Genomic DNA, 24,242 nt, shown 5'->3' on the forward strand with positions numbered 1-24,242 from the left:
AGCAACCAGAACCTTCCGAATATTCGAAGTGGCCGAACGTCCTTGAGTAAAGCCTGACTGTGCTGGATGAATGATGGTAGGGAGGAAGGAGGCCAGTCGATTTGCTACCATTTTAGAGAGCAGTTTGGAATCTAGGTTTAGAAGGGAGATGGGGCGGAATGACCCAGGGTCCAAAGGGTCTTTTCCTTTTTTGGGGATCAATTTAATATGGGCCTGGAAGCCCGTGGGAAGATAGGGGTGCCCCTGCCAAATATGATTAAAGGCCGCGGAAAGGGTGGGAGCTATTGAGGGGGCCATAAGTTTATAAAAGTCGGAGGTGTAGCCATCCGGACCGGGGGACTTCCCAAGGGGCAGTGCTTTAATGGAGGCTAGGACCTCCTCTACCGTGAAAGGGGCGTTGAGGAACTCTAGGTGATCATCTGAGACCATAGGTAGTTGAGCTGAAGTAAGAAATTCAGAGGCCACATCCTCATCTATAGGATCGGGACTATAAAGCGTGCTGTAGAATTGCTCCAGAACCTTGACTATTGCATCTGGGGAGTCCACTACCGTGCCTTGAGGGTCCCTAAGAGCGGGAATATGTGTCTGAGTGTGTGGAGGCTTGCAGAGGGAAGCTAAAAGTTTTCCCGGCTTGTTCCCGTACCTGTGAAACTGCCAGTTGCGGAACGAGGAGTGGAGGCTCTCCTGCGCCTCGGCCCACCGTTCAAATCGAAGCTTAGCTTCTTTCCAGTTTTCTCTGTTGAGAGGGGTATTTGACCGGTTAAGTTCAGTCTGCGCCTGGCGCAGACCCGAACTGGCCGCCAGATAGGCTGCGTTTATCCTCTTCTTGTAGGCCGTGGCATAGGAGAGAACCCGTCCCCTCAAAACGGCCTTACCAGTCTCCCAGAGGAGGGTCGGGGAACAATCCGGTGTAGCGTTATGGGTCAGAAAATCCTGCCATGTGTCGTGCAAAATGGCACTAATATCCTTATCTTTTGCAAGATAAGAAGGGAACCTCCACGACTTCTTGCCGGGGGCAGAAGGCGTGAAGGAGATCATGATCGATGCTGGGGCATGATCCGATATGACTATATCGTGAATGTGGGAGTGGGATGTATAGGGTAGCATGGGATCATTTACGAACACATAATCTAATCGGGTCAGCGTGTTGTGGGGGTGTGAGAAAAATGAAAACTCCCTGTCTATCGGATGGGACAATCTCCACGTATCTGTGAGGGAAAGGCTAGTGGCAAGAGAGGACAGAGGGGTGGGATGGGGGGTCGCAGAGGTACGGGGAGGAACAGAGTTTCCTACCCTGTCCTCGTGAGGGTCCATACACTGGTTGAAGTCCCCCACCATCAGCAGTGGAAGGTGGAGGTAGGGTGCAAGAATCGGTGTGAGGGACTGAAAAAAGGATTTAGAGGGGGAATTGGGGGCATATATACCCACCAATGCCCACATCTGTTGGAGCGTTCGAAGCTGGAGTACAGCGACACGCCCATGCTCGTCGTAGTGGGAGGAGATGAGGACACTAGGATTACGTTTGTGTATCAGTATAATAACTCCGCCCTTACCTTTGACTGCAGGGGAACCAAAGACTTGACCCACCCATAATTTTTTCATGCGATGAAAATCTTCTTCACGCAAGTGTGATTCTTGTAGGACCGCCACGTCCGCCTTCAGGCGTCTGAGATGCCGAAGAACGGCCATGCGTTTATGGGGGGACCTGAGGCCCTTAACATTCCATGTTACCAACGTCATATGAGGGACCGGGACTGGATACGACTAGAGAGAGGATAAAAACACCTAAAAAGAAACATGGTTACAACAACATGACTCCACACTACATATTCCATGAGACAGAAGAAAAAAAGAGGAGGGGAAGGGAAACATAAGGATTGGCAAGGGAGGAGGGTCAGGGGGGCCCTAGCAGAGCCCAAACACAGTTGTCCCGAAGGACACAAGACAGGAAGCCCGTGCTTCGCTTTTTTCCACATGTAGCAGAGATCATCGTGAGGAACAGTGTTACCGGAGTATTGTGCTTGGAGCCCAGGATAGGGATAGGACCGTAAACCGTAGCCCCCAAGAGAACCATAAGTAAGGGTAGCGGGTGTAAGCGGGCAGGAAGCAAATTCCGGTGAAACTGTGCTCTGGTGATAAGAAAGTCATTCTCTAAAGTAGCTCTAGGGAAGCACCTGAGAATAGCTTTGCCCCTGCAACCATGAGAGAGAATGAAATAGTGAAAACATCAGAAGCATGCGATGAACATAGTCAAACTTATATAACTAACTTTTCAGGTGGTATAAGACCGCCATAACCGAGGAAACAAGCTGTGAGTGGACCCACAGACAGGCTATGTCTAAGCATGAGGTGAAGATACTCATCATAGATCCGGTCAGCGGGTGCGAGATCTGGACCTGTGGTCTGAGAGCCTTTGTTTCTTGGCCGAGTTCCTCCGTGGACTTCTTTGAGCCCGGGTTCCTGAAGAGCGTTGGGGGTGTTGACCAGAGGAGGATTCAAGGGTGATATGCAAAGCGGATTGGAGGTAATGGGTGGCTTCCTCTGGATAGGTAAAGGTGTTAAGATATATGACATTTTGTTTATATGCCCTTATACAGCTTATCCATTGATCTACAGTCATATGAATATGTTGTCTGTTTGTTAACCAGGAAGTGTTTAAATAAAGTTGCACTCACTAAAAAAAAAAAAAGAGAAAAAAGAGGCAGCAGAGACTGCAGTGTGTGTTCCTGAGAAAACTAAAGCATGGTGCCTGTGTGAGTTTGTCCTCCATCAAAGATCTGCTATAATCCGGTTATCCTATCTCTTAAGTAAAAAATGGCAACAGGTTATGGGCCCAGGAGAGAGGGAACAAGCCGATGGAACAGGCTGCTTTTCGATGGAGATGAGAAAAATTATGAGCTGTGGGAGACAAAATTCCTAGGCCATCTGCGCTTGATGAATCTTAAAGAAACAATCCTTCAGGAACCATCAGACGGAACAGACCCTGTACAAGACAGGAATAAGAATGAGGAAGCTTATGCTGAGTTAATACAATTCCTGGATGATAAAAGTCTATCTCTTATAATGAGAGAAGCAACTGATAATGGAAGAAAAGCGCTGAAAATCCTGAGAGATCATTATGCTGGCCAAGGTAAGCCACGTATCATAAATTTATACACAGAACTAACATCTCTTCAGAAGTCTGAATGTGAAAGTGTCACAGACTATATCATACGCACAGAAACAGCGATTACAGCACTTAGAAATGCAGGAGAGACCCTCAGTGATGGACTATTAGTGGCTATGATTCTTAAAGGCCTGCCTGAATCATTCAAACCATTTGCAATCCACATAACACAAGGTAAAGAAGATATGACGTTTACTGACTTTAAAACTCAGTTAAGGATTTTTGAGGACACTGAAAAATATCACAGCAGCACAAGCACTGATAATGTAATGAAAATCAGCACCCCTGTTGTACCAACAAGGGAGAAAGACATCATTGTCTGCTACAGTTGTCATCAGAAAGGTCACAAAGCTAATGCATGTCCATACAAAATGAATAAGAGGAAGACAAATTGGTGTAATTATTGCAAGAGCTCCACTCACAGTGAGACATTGTGCAGACGAAAGGCACGAGACAATGTAAAGCAGGTAGTGGATGATACAGAACAAACATTTGCTTTTAAAATAAGCGAAGACCAGTTAAACAATCCCAAAACAAAAAGCCTGATGGTAGATACAGGAGCAACATCGCATATTATCACAGACATCAAGAAATTTAAAAGATTTGACACCTCGTTTAAGCCAGAGAAACACTACATGGAGTTGGCAGATGGGAAAAGAACTTCCGGTGTAGCACTCAAGAGAGGCGACGCTGAGGTATACCTAATGGACAGTAAGGGAAGACAAAGGAGGACATTGCTACAAAACGCATTGTTTATCCCCACATATCCACAAGACATTTTCTCTGTTGAAGCAGCAACAAGAAATGGGGCGTCTGTTGAATTCAGACAAGATGACAGTATTCTGATCCATAAGAATGGTACAAAATTTGTTATAAAGAAATACAACAGGCTTTACTATTTGAACACCTATAAGGAATGCGATGACAGTTGTTACGGTTGTTATGATATTCAGACATGGCATGAAATCCTAGGTCATTGTAATTACGATGATATCTTGAAACTACAGAATCTAGTAGATGGAATGAAGATCCAAGGTAAGGTTGATAAGTCCAACCTGAATTGTGAGATTTGTATCCAAGGGAAATTTGCTCAGAGTAGAAACAGGGAGCCTGACACCCGTGCAAAATACCCACTTGAACTAGTACACACAGATTTAACAGGTCCTATAGAGCCAGTTGCAAAGGACGGATTCAAATACGTCATAGGATTCACTGATGATTATTCTGGTGCAGTGTTTGTATACTTTCTGAAAAACAAGAGTGACACAGTTCTAGCCACAGAGAAGTTTATCGCTGATACTGCCCCCTATGGGATCATCAAGAGAATGAGGTCAGACAATGGTACCGAATTCACATCGAATGCCTTCCAGTCACTACTCATAAAGAAGAGCATAAGACATGAGACTTCAGCACCTTATTCACCACATCAAAATGGAACAGCTGAAAGAAACTGGAGAACACTGATAGAGATGGCAAGATGTATGCTAATAGAGAGCAAAGTACCAAAAGAGTTATGGACATATGCAGTGATGACAGCAGCTATGATTCGAAATAGATGTTTTAACAATCGTTTGAAGCAAACGCCATACAACATACTGACAGGGAAGAAACCAGACTTATCAAAAATGAAGATTTTTGGGTCAGAATGTTTTGCATACAAACACGATAAGAAAAAGCTGGATCCAAAATGCACAAAAGGAATTTTTGTAGGATATGACAAAAATAGTCCTTCTTACCTAGTGTATTACCCTGAAACTGGCAAAGTCTTCAAGCACAGACTAGTAAAATTCATTGAAAAGGATGTAATCGAGAAACAAACTCAGACTGAGCTGTTGGACAATAATGATGATTTCTATGAGGAAAGGAGTGTAATTCCTGTATCAGGTCCAATGACTAATGAGACCCCAGATTCTTTAGAGAAGATTGTAGAGGACAAAGATGAAGACCATGGTACAAGATACCCTACAAGAAATAGAAAAACTCCTCAGTATTTAAATGACTATGTACTAGAATCTGTTGGTGATGATCAGGTACTAATGAACATAGATTACTGCTATAGAGCACATGATGTACCTCAGACCTTCAGAGAAGCTATGGAAACACCCCAGTCACAAAGTTGGTTAAATGCAATGAAAGATGAGATGGAGTCACTAAAGGAGAATGATACCTTCAAATTGACCACACTACCAGAAGGCAAACATTCAGTGGGGGGTAGATGGGTGTATGCAATAAAAAGCAATGCAGATGGAACTGAAACGTACAAAGCCAGATTTGTGGCAAAAGGCTATAATCAAGTAAAGGGAACCGACTACATGGAAACTTTTTCTCCAACTGCGAATTTTACTTCATTACGCATTTTGATGCAAATGGCAGCACAATATGATTTAATCTTGCATCAAATGGATGTGAAGACAGCTTACTTGCATGCCCCAATTGATTGTGATATATATATAGACCAACCAGAAGGTTTTGAGATCAAAGATGACACAAATAAAAAGCTAGTTCTCAAACTAAAAAAGTCACTGTATGGTCTTAAGCAATCGGGAGGAAACTGGAACAAGATGCTACATGATTATCTATGTTCAAATGCATTCATACAAAATTCTGTAGACCATTGTGTTTATGTCAAACAGAACAGAGATGAACAAGCAATATTACTAATATGGGTGGATGATCTCATCATTGCTGCAAGCAATGAAAAACTACTCAATGATGTGAAGTCAACACTTGCGACAAAATTCAAAATGAAGGATCTTGGAAAACTGAACTATTTTTTGGGCATTGATTTTAGACAGACTAATGAAACGGTGAAGATGAATCAGAAGAGATACATTTTGAAAATGATAGAAAGATTTGGTATGTCAGATTGTAAACCGAGATCTACTCCTTGTGAACAAAAATTAGATTTCGACGACAAAAGTGAACTTGCAGATGTAAAAAGCTATCGGGAGATAGTAGGCAGTTTGATTTATGTGGCTACGTGCACAAGACCGGATTTGAGTTGGACTATAAGCAAACTGTCACAACACTTTTCACAACCAAGTGTACAACACATGATCACGGCCAAACACGTACTGAGATATTTGAAAGGAACTGTCAATTTTGAACTATGCTACAGAAAATGTAAAGAGAAGTTAAAACTAGAGGCGTATAGTGATGCCAGTTGGGCCTCAGACCAGATTGATAGGAGAAGCACAACAGGATATTGTTTTAGCCTGACTGAAAATGGACCTCTGATTTCTTGGAAATCAAAGAAACAACCAACAATTGCACTATCTTCATGTGAAGCTGAATATATAGCATTAGCTGCAACCACACAGGAGAGTCTATATCTTGCACAACTGCTGAGAGAATTGGACAGTGAATGTCAGTTTGAGCCAGTGAAGATTTTTGAAGACAATCAGAGTGCGATAGCTCTCGCAAAGAACCCAGTTTACCATCAAAGATGCAAACATATTGACATTAAATTCCATTTCCTTAGGTCTATTCTGAGTGAAGGCAAGATAGATCTTGAGTATTGTTCTACGGATAAAATGGTAGCTGATGTTATGACTAAACCAATAACAAAGTTTAAGCTTGATAGATTTGTGAGTTATATTTTTGGAGTATAGAGAGTAAAATGATGTAACTGTACTAAACTATTTTTCATAAGCAGTATAAGAGCAAGTGGGGGTGTTAAGATATATGACATTTTGTTTATATGCCCTTATACAGCTTATCCATTGATCTACAGTCATATGAATATGTTGTCTGTTTGTTAACCAGGAAGTGTTTAAATAAAGTTGCACTCACTAAAAAAAAAAAAAAAAGAGAAAAAAGAGGCAGCAGAGACTGCAGTGTGTGTTCCTGAGAAAACTAAAGCATGGTGCCTGTGTGAGTTTGTCCTCCATCAAAGATCTGCTATAATCCGGTTATCCTATCTCTTAAGTAAAAAATGGCAACAAAAGGACTTGATTTCCCCAGTGGAATCCGTTATGCGGAGTGTCGCAGGATAAGTTAAAGCAAACTTAATTGATTTGGCATACAAAGCTTGACAAATCGGCTGGAACGCTTTCCTGCGTTTTGAGACTTCTTGTGAATAGTCAGCAAAGATGAGCAGCTTGTGGCCATCGATTTGCAGACCCTTAGAATTGCGGAACGACTTCAGAATTTGTTGTCTGTCAGCATAGTTTAGGTATCTGACTATGATGGGCCGGGGTGATCTCCTTTCATTAGAGGGGGGGCCGATCCTGTGTGCCCTTTCCACAGTACAGGGGGAGATGATCCCCAGAGCTGCAGGGATGCGAGCCATGCAGATGTCAGTGAGGGAGTCTAATTGGAAGGATTCAGGCAGACCAATCACTCTCAGGTTATTCCTTCTGGATCGATTTTCCAAATCGTCCAGCTTCTCAAGGATGTATCGCTGGGTTTGTCTCGCCTGCTGGTCTAACGAGAAGAAGCCCTGCACCTCCTCCTCAATGTCTGAGAGTCTGTGCTCCAGCTCTGATAATCTATGGGAGTGTTCCCCCAGCTCCCGCCGGAGCTGAGCCATCCCCGTGGATATGGCCTTGTCCATCGCCGCTGTTATGGTCGGGGACAGAAGCGCCGCCACCGCCTGGGCAAGGGAAGCGACCTGTGCCTCTGGGATAGGTGAGGAAGCAGAAGTGTGGGGGGATGAAGGAGCCGGCTGGGCCGCGTCCGCCATGTCTATGGCCCTTGAGGCCTGGTCCGTCCCGGGAGGCCTAATCGGCGGAGCGGCCGATGGGGGGCCGTGTAAAACAAATTTGTCCATGCCTACCAGGTCCTTAGGGATATCGGGTGGTGTCCCGGGGGTCGGATGGCTCGGATGGGCTATGGATGCTGGATATTCAGATGCGATGTCCGGAGCCGCTGTTACGCGCTGCCTGCTACATGGGCGCCGGAACCGGAAGTGGGGGTAACTTTTTTATCTCGCTCCTTAGGGGGCCTGCTGGAAATATTTTGTGCATATGCTTTTTGTGCGTTTTTTTTTTCTTTTCTTTTCTTTTTTGCCTCTGTAAAATTAGGGTCATGTCTGCCAATGGACTGGTACAGGATCTATCTGAGATATTTGATTATCCTGAATTATATATAGATGATATAAATGACTAAAGTTTACAGAATCTATTCTCTCATGGAATGTAGGCGGTTTACATAATGTGAAGCAACAAACTGCTCTATTTAAATTTCTTAAGTCTCAGAATCCCTCTATAGTATGTTTACAGGAAACCCATGTTACTAAAGACACGTTGGTTTACTACGGTTATCCAGATATCAAATTCAATATCATTCTACCTATACCCAATATTCTAGGGGTGTGAGTATTATGATCTCTGGTAATGTTGGATTTGAGGTATTAGATAAATTATTGGATGAGCAAGGAAGATATGTCTTTCTATATGGCATGTGGAATTCCAATAAATATATTGCTAATTATATATATACCTCCACCCTTTGCCATGGAAGTGCTGCAGTGCCTGTCAAGGTTTATTTCTAAATACCCTCAAATCTCAATAATGTTTAGATCCGTCACTGGATCGTTTTAAAAAATATTGTCTTCAAGGTCCTAGACGACCTACACCTTTTGCTAACTATTTAAGGGGATTAGGATTAGTGGAATTGTGGAGGTTTAAATATCCTTTGGAAGCTCAGTTCTCATGCCATTCCATGACTCATTCTTCTCTCTTGCGCATTGATCTGGCATTGGGTTCTGAGTGGACTATGACCCGGAAGTATCCTATTTGGCTAGAGGTGTTTCGGATCATTCACCACTACTGGTAGTGATGCATTTTAACCCTTAAGATTATCTGTTGGTTGGAAACTTAATCCTTTTTGGCGTCTGACCGAGCTGTGCGACTCAGGGTGGTGCGTCTGACCGGGCTGTGCAACTCAGTGTTGTGCATCTGACCGGGCTGTGCGACTCAGTGTTGTGCGTCTGACCGGGCTGTGCGACTGGGTGTTGAGTGACTGACCGGGCTGTGCGACTCAGTGTTGTGCGTCTGACCGGGCTGTGCGACTGAGGGTTGTGCGTCTGACCGGGCTGTGCGAAGGTAGCGTTAGGAAGCCAGGAATTAGCCACATAGGATAGTCTTAAATCGCTGAATCCCCATTAGATTAGATTAGTAGGTACAATGCCCGGCGGGTGTGGAGATGCGACTCGGTGTACATCTTGTGATATGTATGCGTTCCTCGGACATGTGATCGAGGGCGAATACAAATGCGCAAAATGTAAGCACGTTGCTTCCCTGGAAGCTCAGGTCCTGAATCTAGGGAAGCAGCTGGCAACACTGAGACGAATGTCCATACCGGAGGAGAGCCAGGATCGTACCGGCCAGGTGCAGACAGGGGCCTGCACAGAGGTAGGCGGAGTATCGGAGGTGCAGGCATCAGAGCAGAGTAGAGGGGTGACAGTTAGGAGGGGTAGAAGGGGACAAGGCAAGGAGGCTGATCCTGGGCTGGAGCACCCCAATAAATTCGCCCCGTTGCGTGATGTTGGGGAAACCAGTCAGGGACCAGCATTGCTGGAGCAGAGCGACGCCCCTAGCTGCCAGGGGAAGAACTCCTCCAGTGAGGCCGGGAAGAAAGGGAAAGGAAAGACAGGTGCTGGTGGTAGGGGGACTCAATTATTAGAAGGGCAGACAGTGTAATCTGTGACAAAGACCGTGTGCGCCGAACGCTCGGGTTCGTCACATAGCGGATCGGGTGGACAGATTATTGGGTGGGGCTGGGGAAGACCCAGCTGTCATGGTACACGTGGGTACCAATGACATAGGCAGAGGAAGACAGAGAGTCCTAAACGATTTCAGGGACTTAGGCGCTAAGTTGAGGACTAGGACCTCCAAGGTAGTATTTTCCGAAATACTACCTGTACCTCGAGCCACACCAGAGAGGCAGCGGGAGATTAGGGAAGTTAACGAGTGGCTGAGGAGCTGGTGTAGTAAGGAGGGTTTCGGGTTCCTGGAGAACTGGGCCGACTTCTCAGTCGGTCACTGGCTCTTTGGTAGGGACGGATTGCACCTAAATGGGGTGGGTGCAGCCGTACTGGGTGCGAGGATGGCCAAAGAGTTAGAGGGGCTGTTAAACTAGGGAATGGGGGGGAGGGTACAGATGTAGAATTAGCCAGTGGAAAGCAAGTTTCAGAGGGCAGAAATGGGGGCATTAGCGGTAGGGTGTTTGGAGCTCCTATACCCAGGGTGGGTACGGGGAAAAATCAAGAGAGCAGCCTAAAAACATCAAATGAGGATAAATGTAACCGATCAAAATTACGAGGTTTGTATACCAATGCCAGAAGCCTGGCCAACAAGATGGGAGAGCTGGAGCTACTGTTGTTTGAGGAGGACTTAGATTTTGTGGGGATAACAGACTTGGTTTGACAGCTCTCATGACTGGATGCCGACCATTCAGGGGTATTCCCTTTATCGCAGAGATAGAGAAAGTAAAAAAGGGGGAGGGGTATGTTTGTATATTAAGAACAGTATACAGGTAAATATGAGGGATGATATTAATAATGGAGCTATGGACGAGGCAGAATCCCTATGGGTAGAGCTTCAAAGGGAAGGCACGGTGGGGAAGGTAATATTGGGCGTATGCTATAGGCCCCCCAACCAGAGGGAGGAGGGGGAGGCGGACCTCATGTCACAGATAGGATTGGCAGCAAGGATGGGAAATGTCATTATAATGGGGGACTTTAATTATCCAGATATAGACTGGGCAGAAGGAACCGCACACTCAGCCAAGGCTCGGCAGTTCCTAAATGTTTTGCAGGACAATTTCATGGGTCAGATGGTGAATGCACCGACAAGAAGCAATGCGGTACTTGACCTACTGATTACCAACAATACAGACCTGCTCACGGATATAGAAATACGGGACAACTTAGGGAACAGTGACCATAGGTCAATTGGTTTCAGTATTAATTACAGTAATAGGAAACACAAGGGTAATATAAGGACACTGAATTTCAAAAGAGCCAATTTCCCTAAACTGCGCTCGCTGCTAGAAAATATCAAATGGGATAGAACCCTGGGAACAAAGAACACGGAGGAAAAATGGGAGTGCTTCAAGAGCATACTTAACAAGGGGGTGGGCCAGTGCATTCCACAGGGAAATACATTTAAAAGAGCAAAACTAAACCCTGGGTGGCTAAACTCCAACATAAAAATGCATATTAGTGCTAAAGAAAAGGCCTTCAAAAAATACAAGACGGAGGGGTCATTGGCAGCATTTAAGCATTACAAAGAGTGTAATAAGAAATGTAAAGACGAAATCAGGGCGGCTAAAATAGAACACGAGAGACATATAGCGGAGGAGAGTAAAAAGAACCCCAAGAAGTTCTTTAAGTATATAAACAGTAAGAAAGCGAGGCCAGAGCACATTGGCCCCATAAAAGATGATAAAGGAAAAATGGCCACAGAGGACAGAGAAAAGGCGGAAGTGTTAAATAATTTCTTTTCTTCAGTCTTCACAAAGGAATCGGGGGGCTACACGAACCCAGCTTGTAAGGCCGAACTAAATAATACACCTCAGGAAGTGCCGCCATGGCTAACAGAAGATAGACTTAGAGCTAAACTAGAGAAACTTAACATAAATAAATCCCCGGGACCGGATGGTTTGCACCCAAGGGTTCTTAATGAGCTCAGCCAGGTGATTGCCAGACCATTATTCTTGATCTTTAAGGATAGTTTACAGACGGGTATGGTGCCAGCTGATTGGAAAAAAGCCAACGTGGTACCAATATTTAAAAAGGGGCCGAGATATATCCCGGGTAACTATAGGCCGGTCAGCCTAACATCAGTAGTCTGCAAAATTTTGGAGGGGATGATAAGGGACCACATACAAGACTTTAGTAATGAAAACGGTATTATAAGTAGTAATCAGCATGGATTCATGAAAAATCGTTCTTGCCAAACCAATCTGTTAACCTTCTACGATGAAGTGAGCTGCCACCTACATAAAGGAAAGCCTGTGGATGTGGTGTATCTGGACTTTGCAAAGGCCTTTGACACCATTCCCCACAAACGCTTACTGTACAAACTAAGGAAGGTAGGTATGGACCATAAGGTGAGTACCTGGATAGAGAACTGGCTCCAGGGGAGAATACAGAGGGTGGTGATTAATGGGGAGTACTCGGATTGGGCGGGTGTGGAAAGTGGGGTCCCCCAGGGTTCTGTCCTGGGACCAATCCTGTTTAATTTATTCATAAATGATCTAGAGGAGGGGATATCTAGCACAATCTCAGTATTTGCAGATGATACTAAATTAGGCATGCCAATATCTTCTATGCAGGATGTGGAAATCTTGCAAGCAGACCTGAACAAAATAACGGGGTGGGCAACCACATGGCAGATGAGATTTAATGTAGAAAAATGTAAAGTAATGCACTTGGGGGCCAGAAACCAGAAAGCAAGCTACTCACTAGGGGGGGGGGGGAACCTCTGGGGGAGTCTAGGATGGAAAAGGACTTGGGGGTACTGGTAGACAACAGGCTTGGCAGTGGCATGCAATGCCAAGCCGCCGCAAGCAAAGCCAACAGAATACTGGGATGTATAAAAAAGGGGATTCACTCCAGAAATAAAGAGATTATTCTCCCGCTCTACAAGACTCTGGTCCGGCCACATCTGGAGTATGCTGTCCAGTTCTGGGCACCGGTCCTCAGGAAGGATGTGCTGGAACTGGAGAAAGTCCAGAGAAGGGCAACAAAAATAATTAGGGGAATGGAGGACATCAGCTATGAGGAAAGACTACAAGCACTGAACCTATTCTCTCTGGAGAAGAGACGATTGAGGGGGGATATGATATCAATGTACAAATACTGTACTGGCGACCCTAGCATAAGGAACAAACTATTCAGAGAAAGGAGATACAATAAGACACGTGGCCACTCACTAAAACTAGAGGAAAGGTGGTTTAACCTTAAAGTGCGTAAGGGGTTCTTCACTGTAAGAGCGGTAAGGATGTGGAATTCTCTTCCACAAGCAGTCGTATCAGCAGGGACCATTGATAGTTTCAAAAAACTATTAGATGTACACCTTAAAGACCACAACATACAGGGGTATACAATGTACGGTTAAAAGCAAACACACACACGCATCATAGGTTGAACTGGATGGACTGATGTCTTTTTTCAACCTCACTAACTATGTAACTATGTAACTATGTAATCTCTGTTCACTAATGAGGAGGGTTTTCATAATCAATTGGAGAATTTCTTGATTGATAACAGGCACTCAGCTACTTCAGGTATTGTATGGGATACGTTAAAAGCATTTGTTAGAGGCCTATGTATACGTGAAGTCTCTAATATTAAAACTAATTCTAGAAGAGGGGTAACTAATGCTGCTGAGGAAGTAGATAGAGCGGAGAGAGGCTTTATACAGGCACCCTCTACAGATACAGAAAATAAATGGACAATGGCACAAAAGGTATATAGGGAGGTACAGCTTCAACAGGCATCTAATAAGAGATTCTTCTCATCACAAGCATTTTTTATGGGGAAGCGGACAGGACATATGTTATCTATTATTTCTAAAGCACAGCATCCATCTGCGGCGTGCGTTCCACGGAGATAGCGATCAGATATACTGCGAAGGACTGCAGATTCTGATCAGCCCCTCCCCTCCTGCACCCCTCGCCACCCTCTCAATACACCGCAGTGGATAGAGACTAGCTTACCATGGATTATATAACGGCACCCCCATGTGGGACACTCAGCATAGGGTTAGATCTGCTACAGCCATTAAATACCATGGACACTGGCTGGGGGAGGATAGTACACGGAGAGATCTCAGCAGGCCAACACAGTCACCTGGGATCCCCATCTGGCCAGCTATACATGTAGGGTATGTACATGTTTAGCATTATACAAATGGTCCTCCATCATCAGCAAAGGGTTTGAGTGTTTTTAATTTTTATTTTTTTATAATTTATAAATTATATTGAATATTAAAAAAAAAAATTCTCATTGCTATTTTACATACTATGAAATATATATGGATGTTAATATATGTTTTAGCTGCACTTCTTTGATGCAATTTTATTTTTGTATACATGTGTTATTGCTTTAATTATGAAAATATAGTACGATTATCACATGGGTACCATGAATCCACAATGCTAGGGGTTAAATGGCAGTGTCACAAGAGGGAGAGGTGTAGTATTACTGCCACCCCCCTAGAGGGAGGGGCTCCCAAGACCTTAGGGAGGAGGTTTGAACAATGTACTATTATTTAAACTTGTGAGTAGGTCATGACACAGTGGCTCTGAGGAAAAGGGTTAAGCCTCAAAACGTGTCAGCCGTCATCTCAACAGGACTATGGACATGGACTATTCCTGACACTCAAGCGATTTGAGTCTGATATGATCATTTTTATGATTTATTAACATGATTTATTAATAAAGTGCTAGGTTGGTGTGCCCTTCTTTGTTTTCTTGTGTTGGTAGTACATAGGATACTGACAGGTATGGGGGAGGTGGTTAGTGACACCCCATCTATTATACAGGAGTTCAGGTCCTATTTCCAGGACCTTTACTCCTCTAAGGTATCCTATACCCGTCCAGACCTAATACGGTTTCTGGACGGTATATCCTTACCAACAGTTGGGGAGGTGGACAGGCAGAATCTGAACGCCCCCATTACTTTGGAGGAACTGCGGAGTGCCTTGGCCACTTTCCCAAATTCTAAGGCCCTTGGTATTGATGGTTTAGCAATGTAACTATATAAAAAATTTGAAGGCATCTTATTGCCAGAACTTTTGGATACTTTCTTAGAAGCCCAAAAATGTGGCTCGCTAACGAGCTATATGTATGAGACGGTGGTGGTGCTACTATTGAAACCTGGGAAGAACCCTGAATGTCCTGAGTTATATAGACCTATCTCCTTAACAATTGATTTAAAATTACTCACTAAGGTTTTTGCTATGCGACTGTCAAAAATCGTAAGCAAAATTTATACATCCCGATCAATCTGGATTTATTCCAAACCTCTCTAGAGCTATTAACATCTGTAGACTCTATCTTAATTTACAAATACCTGTTACAAATCAGGGACATAGAGCTGCTTTATCTTTAGATGCCGCTAAGGCATTTGATAGTGTGGAATGGCATTATTTATGGTCTGTATTGGAGAAATTTAAATTAGGGGATTCATTTATATCATGGATTAAATTATTATATAGAGCCCCTGAAGCTCGTATCAGGGTAAATAATACACTTTCTTCCTCATTTACACTTTATCAGGGGACAAGACAGGGATGCCCTTTATCCCCATTACTATTTTCCCTTGCGGTGGAACCACTAGCAGCAGCCATTAGGGCACATCCCCATATTACTGGTTTCCGTAGATGGGCTTTAGAAGAAAAAATAGCATTATATGCAGATGATGCTCTTATATTCTTGGGAGATACAGATAGGTCTCTGACATCACTAATGACACTTATGCAAACCTTTGGATCCTATTCTGGATTCATAATTAATTGGGATAAATCTGTATTATTACCTTTAGATCCCCTCACTGTTCCGCTGCCGCAAATGGCATCTCAGATCCGAGTAGTGGAACAGTTTCGGTATTTGGGTATTTTTGTCCATTCCAACCTTTTATAATTATGTCAAACTCAATATTGAACCTCTATTGGCTAAGTTCAAGGAGCAATCCATCAGTTGGCTGAAACTACCTCTCTCGGTAGTGAGTCGTTGTAACCTGATTAAAATGATTTGGAATCCACAATTGTTGTATGCTCTACATTATGCCCCTGTATGGATACCTATACATATTTTTAGGAGGTGTAATACCTTATTTCGTACGTTGATTTGTAGGAAAAAAATTCTCCGTATTAAAATGGAAAAGCTACAGGAAGTTAATGAGGCCGGAGGTCTTGCAGTCCCTAATCCCGATTTTTACTGTATGGCCACTCAGCTTCAGCATTTAGCAGGCTGGGGAAATGTTGAGTGCCGGAAGCCAAACAGGGAGATTATATCCTCTATTTTGTCTAATAAAGATGTAGTGGAGTGTCTGGAGGCAGGAGAAATGGGGAAGCTGACAGCGTGTCCTACATTGCTCCTGCTAAATAGATTGTGGATCAAAACAAAGCAACACTTCAAAAATGAGGGATATACGAGATATTCTCGGCTTTTCCATAATTATAACTTTGTTGAATTATTTAAATTGAAAGGTTTTTCTACGTGGTCTGAATACGGATTGCGATATATCACACAATTATACGAGGGTACAGCATTGAAGGATTTTCAGTCACTTAGAATGGAGTTTGGACTTCCAAATGTTTTGTTCTTCCAATATTTACAGTTAAGACATGCCATATCTGCACAGGCAAAGATTTCTCTCTGGAGTTTATCCAATCCGGTGATACTGTATAGGCTTCTGGGAAAGTATATTAAAAAAGGTACTATCTAATTTTTATATAGCTCATTTTTGAATCAAGTATCCAATGTGATGTCTTTAACATGTAGGAAGGGATGGGAGGAGGATATTGGTCCCATGTCTAATGAGGAATGGTCCAATATTTTGGAAAATGTGACTAGGGTCTCCCTCTCATCCACACAGAAGCTTTCACAACTATTTATTGGGCATCGTCCATATCACACCCCTACTCGTTTATATAAATGGCAAAGGAGGGATTTTCCGTTATGCCCTCGATACGCTTATTCATATGTTATGGAGATGCCCCAAACTTACCCGATACCGGAAAACAATATTAACTATTAATAATACATGGAATATTACTCTCCCTTATGAACCAAAAATAATATATATTTTCTCCATATATACAGACGGCAATTCTTGGAGTGCTTTTTTTAGCCAGAAAACTTGTTGCAAGGAAGTGGCTTTCTCCTTCTCCCCCCATTCATTCCTAGTGGGTTGAGGAGGTGAATATAACACTACTTTGTGAATATCTCACATACAAACAGAGGCAGTTCTAGAAAATTTGATCATATTTAGGAACAATGGCTAGCTGTTCCGGGGCTGGCCCCGGCACTGCTGGCCGCCATTAGAATTTTTGAAGGCATACCTCCTTAAGTTTAGAAAACTGTTGACTTTCAGAGACCCTAAAAGGTAGACCAATGTAATGTAATTTGTCAGGAGAAAACTATATTGATTTTGAGTATATATCGATCTTGGCAGAGGTTTTTTTTTTTTCTCTTTTTTTTTTTTCTTAGGGGGGGGGGGGGTTGTGTTAAGAATGTAGTTAGTTAGGATTTAAAATGGAAAAAATAGTTAAATACTAGAGTATGTGCATGTGACGAGATAAAGGTATTTTTGTACAGAGATAAATATTGATCACATATATATGTATTGATGGATGTACATAGATCTGTTGTTGTTCTGGTCTATATATGTGCGTTTGAATTTTGACTATTGTACCTATCTTGTTGTAGTGTCAATTTTTTCTTTAATAAAAATTATCTGATTAAAAAAAAAAAAATTGAACCACCGGCTACACTCTCGGGTTAACCGTTGGGATAGGAGAGCCTGAGAAAAACCTTGGGGGGGGGGGGGGGGGGGAGTCCCGGAGTCCCCGTCCCCGTCCCAGTCCCCATCCCCATCCCCGTCCCCGTCCCCTCCCACTGCTTGTAAAAGCAGTCTAGCAGCCAATTATCCACTAGGGTTGCTTTTACATGCAAGCCGACCGATGGCTGTAAAAAACGATACCAAGATAATACCTAAATCTGCAGGCATCATCCTGGTATAACCACTCAAAGTCAAGCAACGTACCAGTACATTGCTGGTCCTTGTTTGGCATATATTGTAGGTTTTTTTTTTTTTTTCATGCAGCCTGTGGGCTGAACAAAAAAATGAGAACCTAACCGATTCCTTCATCCACATCGATCGATGTGGATGAAGAAATATCCACCAGAAAATATATAGTATACCCATGATTAGCCACCCAAAACATCCAACCCACTTTTCTAATGATGGGCATACATGATGAAAGCCATGTATGCCTGTTGTTTTTTTTTTTTTTTTTAACTGCGGTGGTGAAATCACCTCCTACAGCGCTGCCATCAGAGGTATCCATATATGCTGAGCGCAAATGCTGTTTTTTTAGAATATATAAAATCAGTGAGGAAGCTGATGGGTGTACCTGCAAGGCAAACTGGTTAATAGAACAGCAAACTTAAAACATTACATTGGTACCTGAAAAGAAAAAAATGGTTACCAATGACAACAGTAACGATAAAGTACAGTAGAAGTAAAGAGCAGAGTGAGAACACAAAATTAACTCAAACGACAACTATTTTTGGCTTTTTTTATTTTATGTTTTTTTTTTTATGTAATTTTTTTTGTAACTTTTTTTTTTCAGCTGCAACATTCCAGATTAGGGTCTCTCAAAATGTCATTGAACATCTTTCGAGACCCTTTGTAAGTGTGCCCTAGACTGTGCCGTGCTGTACCCTATACTAATACTCCACTAGTGTGTGGTAGCGTTGAAAACATTCCCCCGATACAGAGACCAGGTTGGTCAGGACAGGTGGGACAATAATAACGGGTGTCACGCCTAAATCCGCACTTACTACAGGCATGACATCTTTGGGGTGCTCTTTTGGTAGGGGTACTCGGGAGGACATGCAGAAAATGCCTCTCATGCAGCCAGCTCACTGCATCTGGAAGGGGAAGTTGGCATAGGAATTTGGACCGTCGTGTCTGCGTGCACGGAGGACAGAACTAAAACATTCCGTGTATCCCTCCACTTCATTGCAAGCAATTTTTTTCAGTTTTCATGCAGGCTCTCTCCCCCCGACTAAGACGGGAATCTACAAGCCATTGGGGGAAGCCCCGGCGATTAGGTCGCACGGTGCCACATGCACCCATTTGAAATTCGAGCAGGTGACTAAAAAGTGGCACGCTTGAATAAAAATTGTCCAGGTACAAATGGTACCCCTTTCCGAATAAGGGTGACACCAAGTCCCACACAATCTTTCCGCTGCTCCCTATGTAGTCTGGGTAGTTGGGGGACTCCACAGTGCTATCTTTACCCTCGTAAACACGAAAAACTAACTGTATAGCCTGTGGCCCTGTCACACAGCTTATACAGTTTGACCCCGTATCTGGCACGCTTGCTGGGGAGATACTGTTTCATAGCAAGGCAGCCAGAAAACGTAATCAGGGACTCATCAACATAGACAACTTGTTGGGGGTTAAACAAGGCTGCAGACCGCTGATTGAAGTGGTCTACAAGGGGCTGAATTTTGGGCAGCCAGTCATATTCAGGGTCTCCCTGAGGACGACAGAGTTCATTGTCACTGAAGTGCATGAACCGCAGAATTTGCTTGTATCTCACCCTGGACATGGAAGCAGAGTACATGCGCATATGGTGAATTGGGCTAGTGGACCAATATAACCGCAACTCACTCTTTTTAGTTATACCCATGTTGAGGGATAGGCCCAGAAAAGTTTTAAACTCGGAAACCGTTATAGGTTTCCGCCGAATGGACTGGCAAGGGACGAATTTGGATGTGTGGTGATGAATTGACCAGCATATAAATTGCTTTGGTCCACAATAGATCTGTAAAGATCTTCCATGAACAACAGCTTGTAAAAATCAAGGGGAGTAAAATTGGCTGTTTCCACCTGAATTCCGGGTTGGGCAGTGAATGGGGGAAGTACGGGCGCTGTAGAATCTGTGGGCTGCCAATTAGGATATGCCAGCGCATCAGGGAGGGCACTATGGGCTCTAAGGGCCTGTCTTCGAATTCTCAGTGGCTGCGGGCCACTACTTGTGCTAGCCACCGCACCAGCTTGAACTTCATTTATGGGAATTGCCACATCACCAAGTGATACTGCAGTGCTGCTATGTCTACAACCAGGGTGTACTAGGCCGCTGGTGCTTGCCATTTCACCAGAAGTTTGAGCGGCACTAGTACTGACACTCTGCTGCATACGAGCACCATGCGATTCCTGCACCTCAGCAACTCCAGAACGTGGTCGGGTATGCCTGATCTTAACAGGGACCCATCCATCTTCGGAGCTGTCTGTCAGGGAGCCGCTGCTCTCTTCAGGTTCATATACTGACCCTGATTCTGCCAGTGAGGGATCTGCGCTCTCCTAGGTTGATGCTAACTAGCGTTAAGGCTAACTAATGTCACCTGTGACACTAATAGTGATCAGAAAAAAGGATCTGTACACTGTAAAAGTGACACTGTGACAGGGCAATGAAGGGGTTAACTGGGGGTGATCAGGGAGTGATCAGGGGGTTAAATCTTTATTGGGGGGGTGGCGGGTACCCTAAACCTACTTGGGACAGAAACTAACTGTCACTAGCACTAAATGAAGTCACAAGGCACACCATTACAGAAATCAGCAAAACCGCTATATACTGTATATAGTGTGCACTGAGACAGGGGGCGAAAGGGTTAACTTGGGGGTGATCAGGGGGTTAAATCTTTATTGGGGGGGTGGCGGGTACCCTAAACCTACTTGGGACAGAAACTAACTGTTAGCGCTAAATGAAGTCACAAAGCACACTATTAAAAAAATACAGAAAACCGCTATATACTGTATATAGTGTGCACTGAGACAGGGGGTGAAGGGGTTAACTGGGGGATGATCAGGGGTTAAATCTTTATTGGGGGGTGGCGGTACCTTAAATCTAAAACTAATGGTCGCTAGCGATAAATGAAGTCACAAGGCACACTATTACAGAAATACAGAAAACCGCTATATACTGTATATAGTGTGCACTGTGACAGGGGGTGTAGGGGTTAACTGGGGGGGGGGGGGGTGATTGGGGGGGTTAAATGTGCCTAGCTAGGTGTGTGTAAATGTGCTGTTGGTGTACTTACAGTTGATCCTCTCCTCTCTCACGTTGGAACCGAAAAGGACTCCAGGAGGGAAGAGTGAACCCTTTCCTGTGCTTGTGCTTACAAAACACAAGCACAGGTCGGTCTGGCATTGGTCAGAACCAATCACCAGGTCCAGGCCAAAAATCATTGGCCTGGACCTGATGACTAATTGGTTCTGTAGCGAATCAGACCATCGCAGGACTGGGGGCACGCCCCAGAACCCTGGGAGCGAGCGCCGTACATGTATGGCGATTTGCCTGTAAGCAGCTGCCTGCCGGGCGGTCAGCAACCAGTTAACGGGGGCTGCAATCTTATATTTATTTATGTATTTATTTATTTCTTCAGTGTTGCCACATTAAAAGATATAATAAAATATTTACAATAATATTAGGGGTTTACTCACTTTTGTGAGATACTGTAAATATCTTTTTTATAAATCCTCACATTCCCTCTGTTCTCAGCTGCATAAGAGCTGGGGGGCAGAGAAGCAGCAGGACACTGAACTTGCCATAGAATGGCTGGAGTAGAACAGGCTGCATTCCCAGCATAGTTGTAGAATTGACCACGGTGTGCTTTCCTGCTTAGTGTGGTCAGTTTTTTTTATAGGAAAGCAAGGGGAATGGCAGGAACAGCAGGGATTTCACATAAGGTAAGCAATACAAAGAGAACAGGATACTTTCTCATACAAGTACGTGGTACAGCAGCCACATATCAGGAATATGAAGTGGTGGGGTAACAAACACTTTAACTGGCTCTGTGCCCATCCCCCAAGCTCTCCTCACCTGGACAAGTGACCCCGGTTCTGTTCTCTGTCCGGCTGACCCCATTCTTCCCAGTACAGGTGATGTTCCAGGGCCCCGGTGACTCCACAATGGCTCTAACGTTATTGGCAGAAGCAGAATAATTCTCCTGTGATCCTCCAATCACAGATAGACGGATATTCGGCTTAGTTCCCGCCTCCACCCTGCAGGAGATCTCAGCACTGCCATTCTGGAGACATGAGACAAGGAGGACCGGAACCGATACTGGAACTGAGAGAGACAATCATTTCCATTGATAAGGTCCAATATATACACAGCATGCCCCTCCCCCATCCTTACCTATAAACAGGTGTGCAGACATCTTCCTGGGGACTGGAGGAGATAGATTGTGTCTGTGTGCACGTCTCCCCCAAACACTAAATCACCCCACTAACATTACACCCATTTTCTTCAGTCATGTGACCCCCATACACAGAGCTATACAATCTTATCTGGACGATCGGCTGTAAGAACATTGTATATTGTACATGGCTACTGCTGTGTAAGAGATATTCTGTACATTGTAATACAAAGAGGATGTGAGGAGTTCCCTCTAAAGGAGACCTCCGCCCAGGTGTTCTTGGTGGATTCCTCTGGGATGAAGAGTCTCCGGAGCTGGAAATGCCCCATGCTGGGTATCCCCCAACATCTGCACAGGGGGGAGGGGTGAAGATTTCCCCACTCAGGTGAAGGATGAGATCTTCACACCCTGTCTGTGTTTCCAGCTGGAGATCCACCATTGTCACCCATCCATCAGCAGAATTCCCACCATCCAGATTGGCTGCATGGAATCCTCATAGTGGGAGAGGAAAATTAGCTCAAAGGGGAGGGGCTGTCCACAGCAACCAATCAGAATCCTCTTTTCCTAAGAGGTTAATCCGGATTGGTTGCTGTTGGCAGAACCTCCACCCTCCAATGTTGATGAATCAGCTACTCCCAGTAAACTGAACTCCAACGTACAGCGGAGCGGTGGCTCCGCCCAGGTCAGAGGTCAGCCTGAGGGTCAGAGCCTCAACTGGGGTCACTGAAATCCCCTTAGAGGTCTCCAGATTGCTGCATTGTCAGTGTGTGTATTGGGGATCTGTCACACTTCCATCAATGGTCAGATCTAACACATGGGGACCCCGAGCAGAAGGCACAGCACAGTTCAGCTCACAGCAACTTCAGGAGGGCTGAGCACTGCAGATGTGAACCCACAGGGAATGGTGGGGGTGGGGCAGTAAGCAGAGGACATTGTACATACGTCTCCATCAGATCTTCTACTATATAATGTATGGATATAAAGACACGGAGGGGGGAGGACACTGCTAGGACTGGAGGTGGGGATTGGATGGGACTTACCTTCTACATGGACGGAGTATTCATCTGTCTGTATATTGTGTCTTATACCATTATCTATAATCACACGGTATATCCCGTCATTCTCCAGAGTCACATTGTATATGATCAGACTTCCATTCTCTGATATCCTTGTATTGGAGAAGAGTATGTTCTCATATTTACTCTTACATCCCCTGTGTGTAAATATTCTGTTTTCATTGGTTCTGTTTCGGTATTTATATTTCCATTCAATCCGGTCACACATCGATGTATCTGTATGGTGGAGGGTGAGATGATGTCTGATGGGGAGGAGAAGGTTAGATCCCGGCCGGGTGAATATTTCCTCCTGAACACCATTTCCTGCACAGACAGAATACAGATCCCAGTCAGGTCACAGTGTACACTCCCCTCCCCCCTCATATAATCCATAGTCCTCTATAACGCTCCCAGAAATATATCAGATTAGATCCGTTAGATCCTCCGGGTCTTCCTGGGATTCCCCCGTTCTTTTCTTACCATCTTTGACCACTGAAAATAGCTCCCCCCCCCCCCCACTATACTCTCAATTATTCTGCAAAGAAATCATCAATGAACAGACAAACCTTACACACAGATACCTACCTGACCCCCATCAGCCCCCCATGAGGGAGTTTGTTTGCTGTAAGAAGTATTTAGGAACAGAAGATAAATAGGGAATCTGTTACTTATATAAAAGGAACCCTTTAGGAGCCACTGAATTTGTGGGTCTCCCCTCATACGCACAGCCAGGCAACAGGTATTTTTCATCACTTTCTGAGACTTCAAGAACCAACCCAGGGTGTTTTGTTTTAGTTTATTAGGGGTTGAATTCAGATGGGGAAGGGAAGGTATGGGATGCCCAGAACTGTAACCTGAGTGTGTCACAAACAGAAAGTTCAATCTGTGTTACAAGATTACATATGGCTACAGTGTTGCATGACTGAGTAATTGTCAGTGAAAGTATGACCGTGCCAAAAACTGAAAAACAGCCTGGGCAGGTTTAACATGCGGGTCATCAAGTGGTTAACCATTTTCAGTGCCAGAAGGTTTTACCCCCTTAATGACCAGGACATTTTTGCGATCCAGCACTGCGTTATTTTAATTGACAATTGCGCGGTCGTGCGACGCTGTACCCAAATAAAATTGAT

General features: G+C 44.2%; 2 pseudogenes across 2 annotated transcripts in view; both read right to left on the minus strand.

Moving 5' to 3' along the window:
• LOC309545902 overlaps positions 1-24,242 on the minus strand; it is a 1,177,957-nt pseudogene that overhangs the window by 124,601 nt on the left and 1,029,114 nt on the right. The window lies entirely within an intron of this gene.
• LOC309545904 overlaps positions 22,909-24,242 on the minus strand; it is a 39,118-nt pseudogene continuing 37,784 nt past the window's right edge. The window contains exon 2 of the transcript XR_014226151.1: positions 22,909-23,436. The product of XR_014226151.1 is annotated as an uncharacterized misc_RNA (transcript). The remainder of the gene's footprint in view (positions 23,437-24,242) is intronic.

The sequence above is a fragment of the Pelophylax lessonae genome (assembly GCF_965119305.1).
Source record: "Pelophylax lessonae genome assembly, chromosome: 2".
NCBI classification, from domain to species: domain Eukaryota; kingdom Metazoa; phylum Chordata; class Amphibia; order Anura; family Ranidae; genus Pelophylax; species Pelophylax lessonae.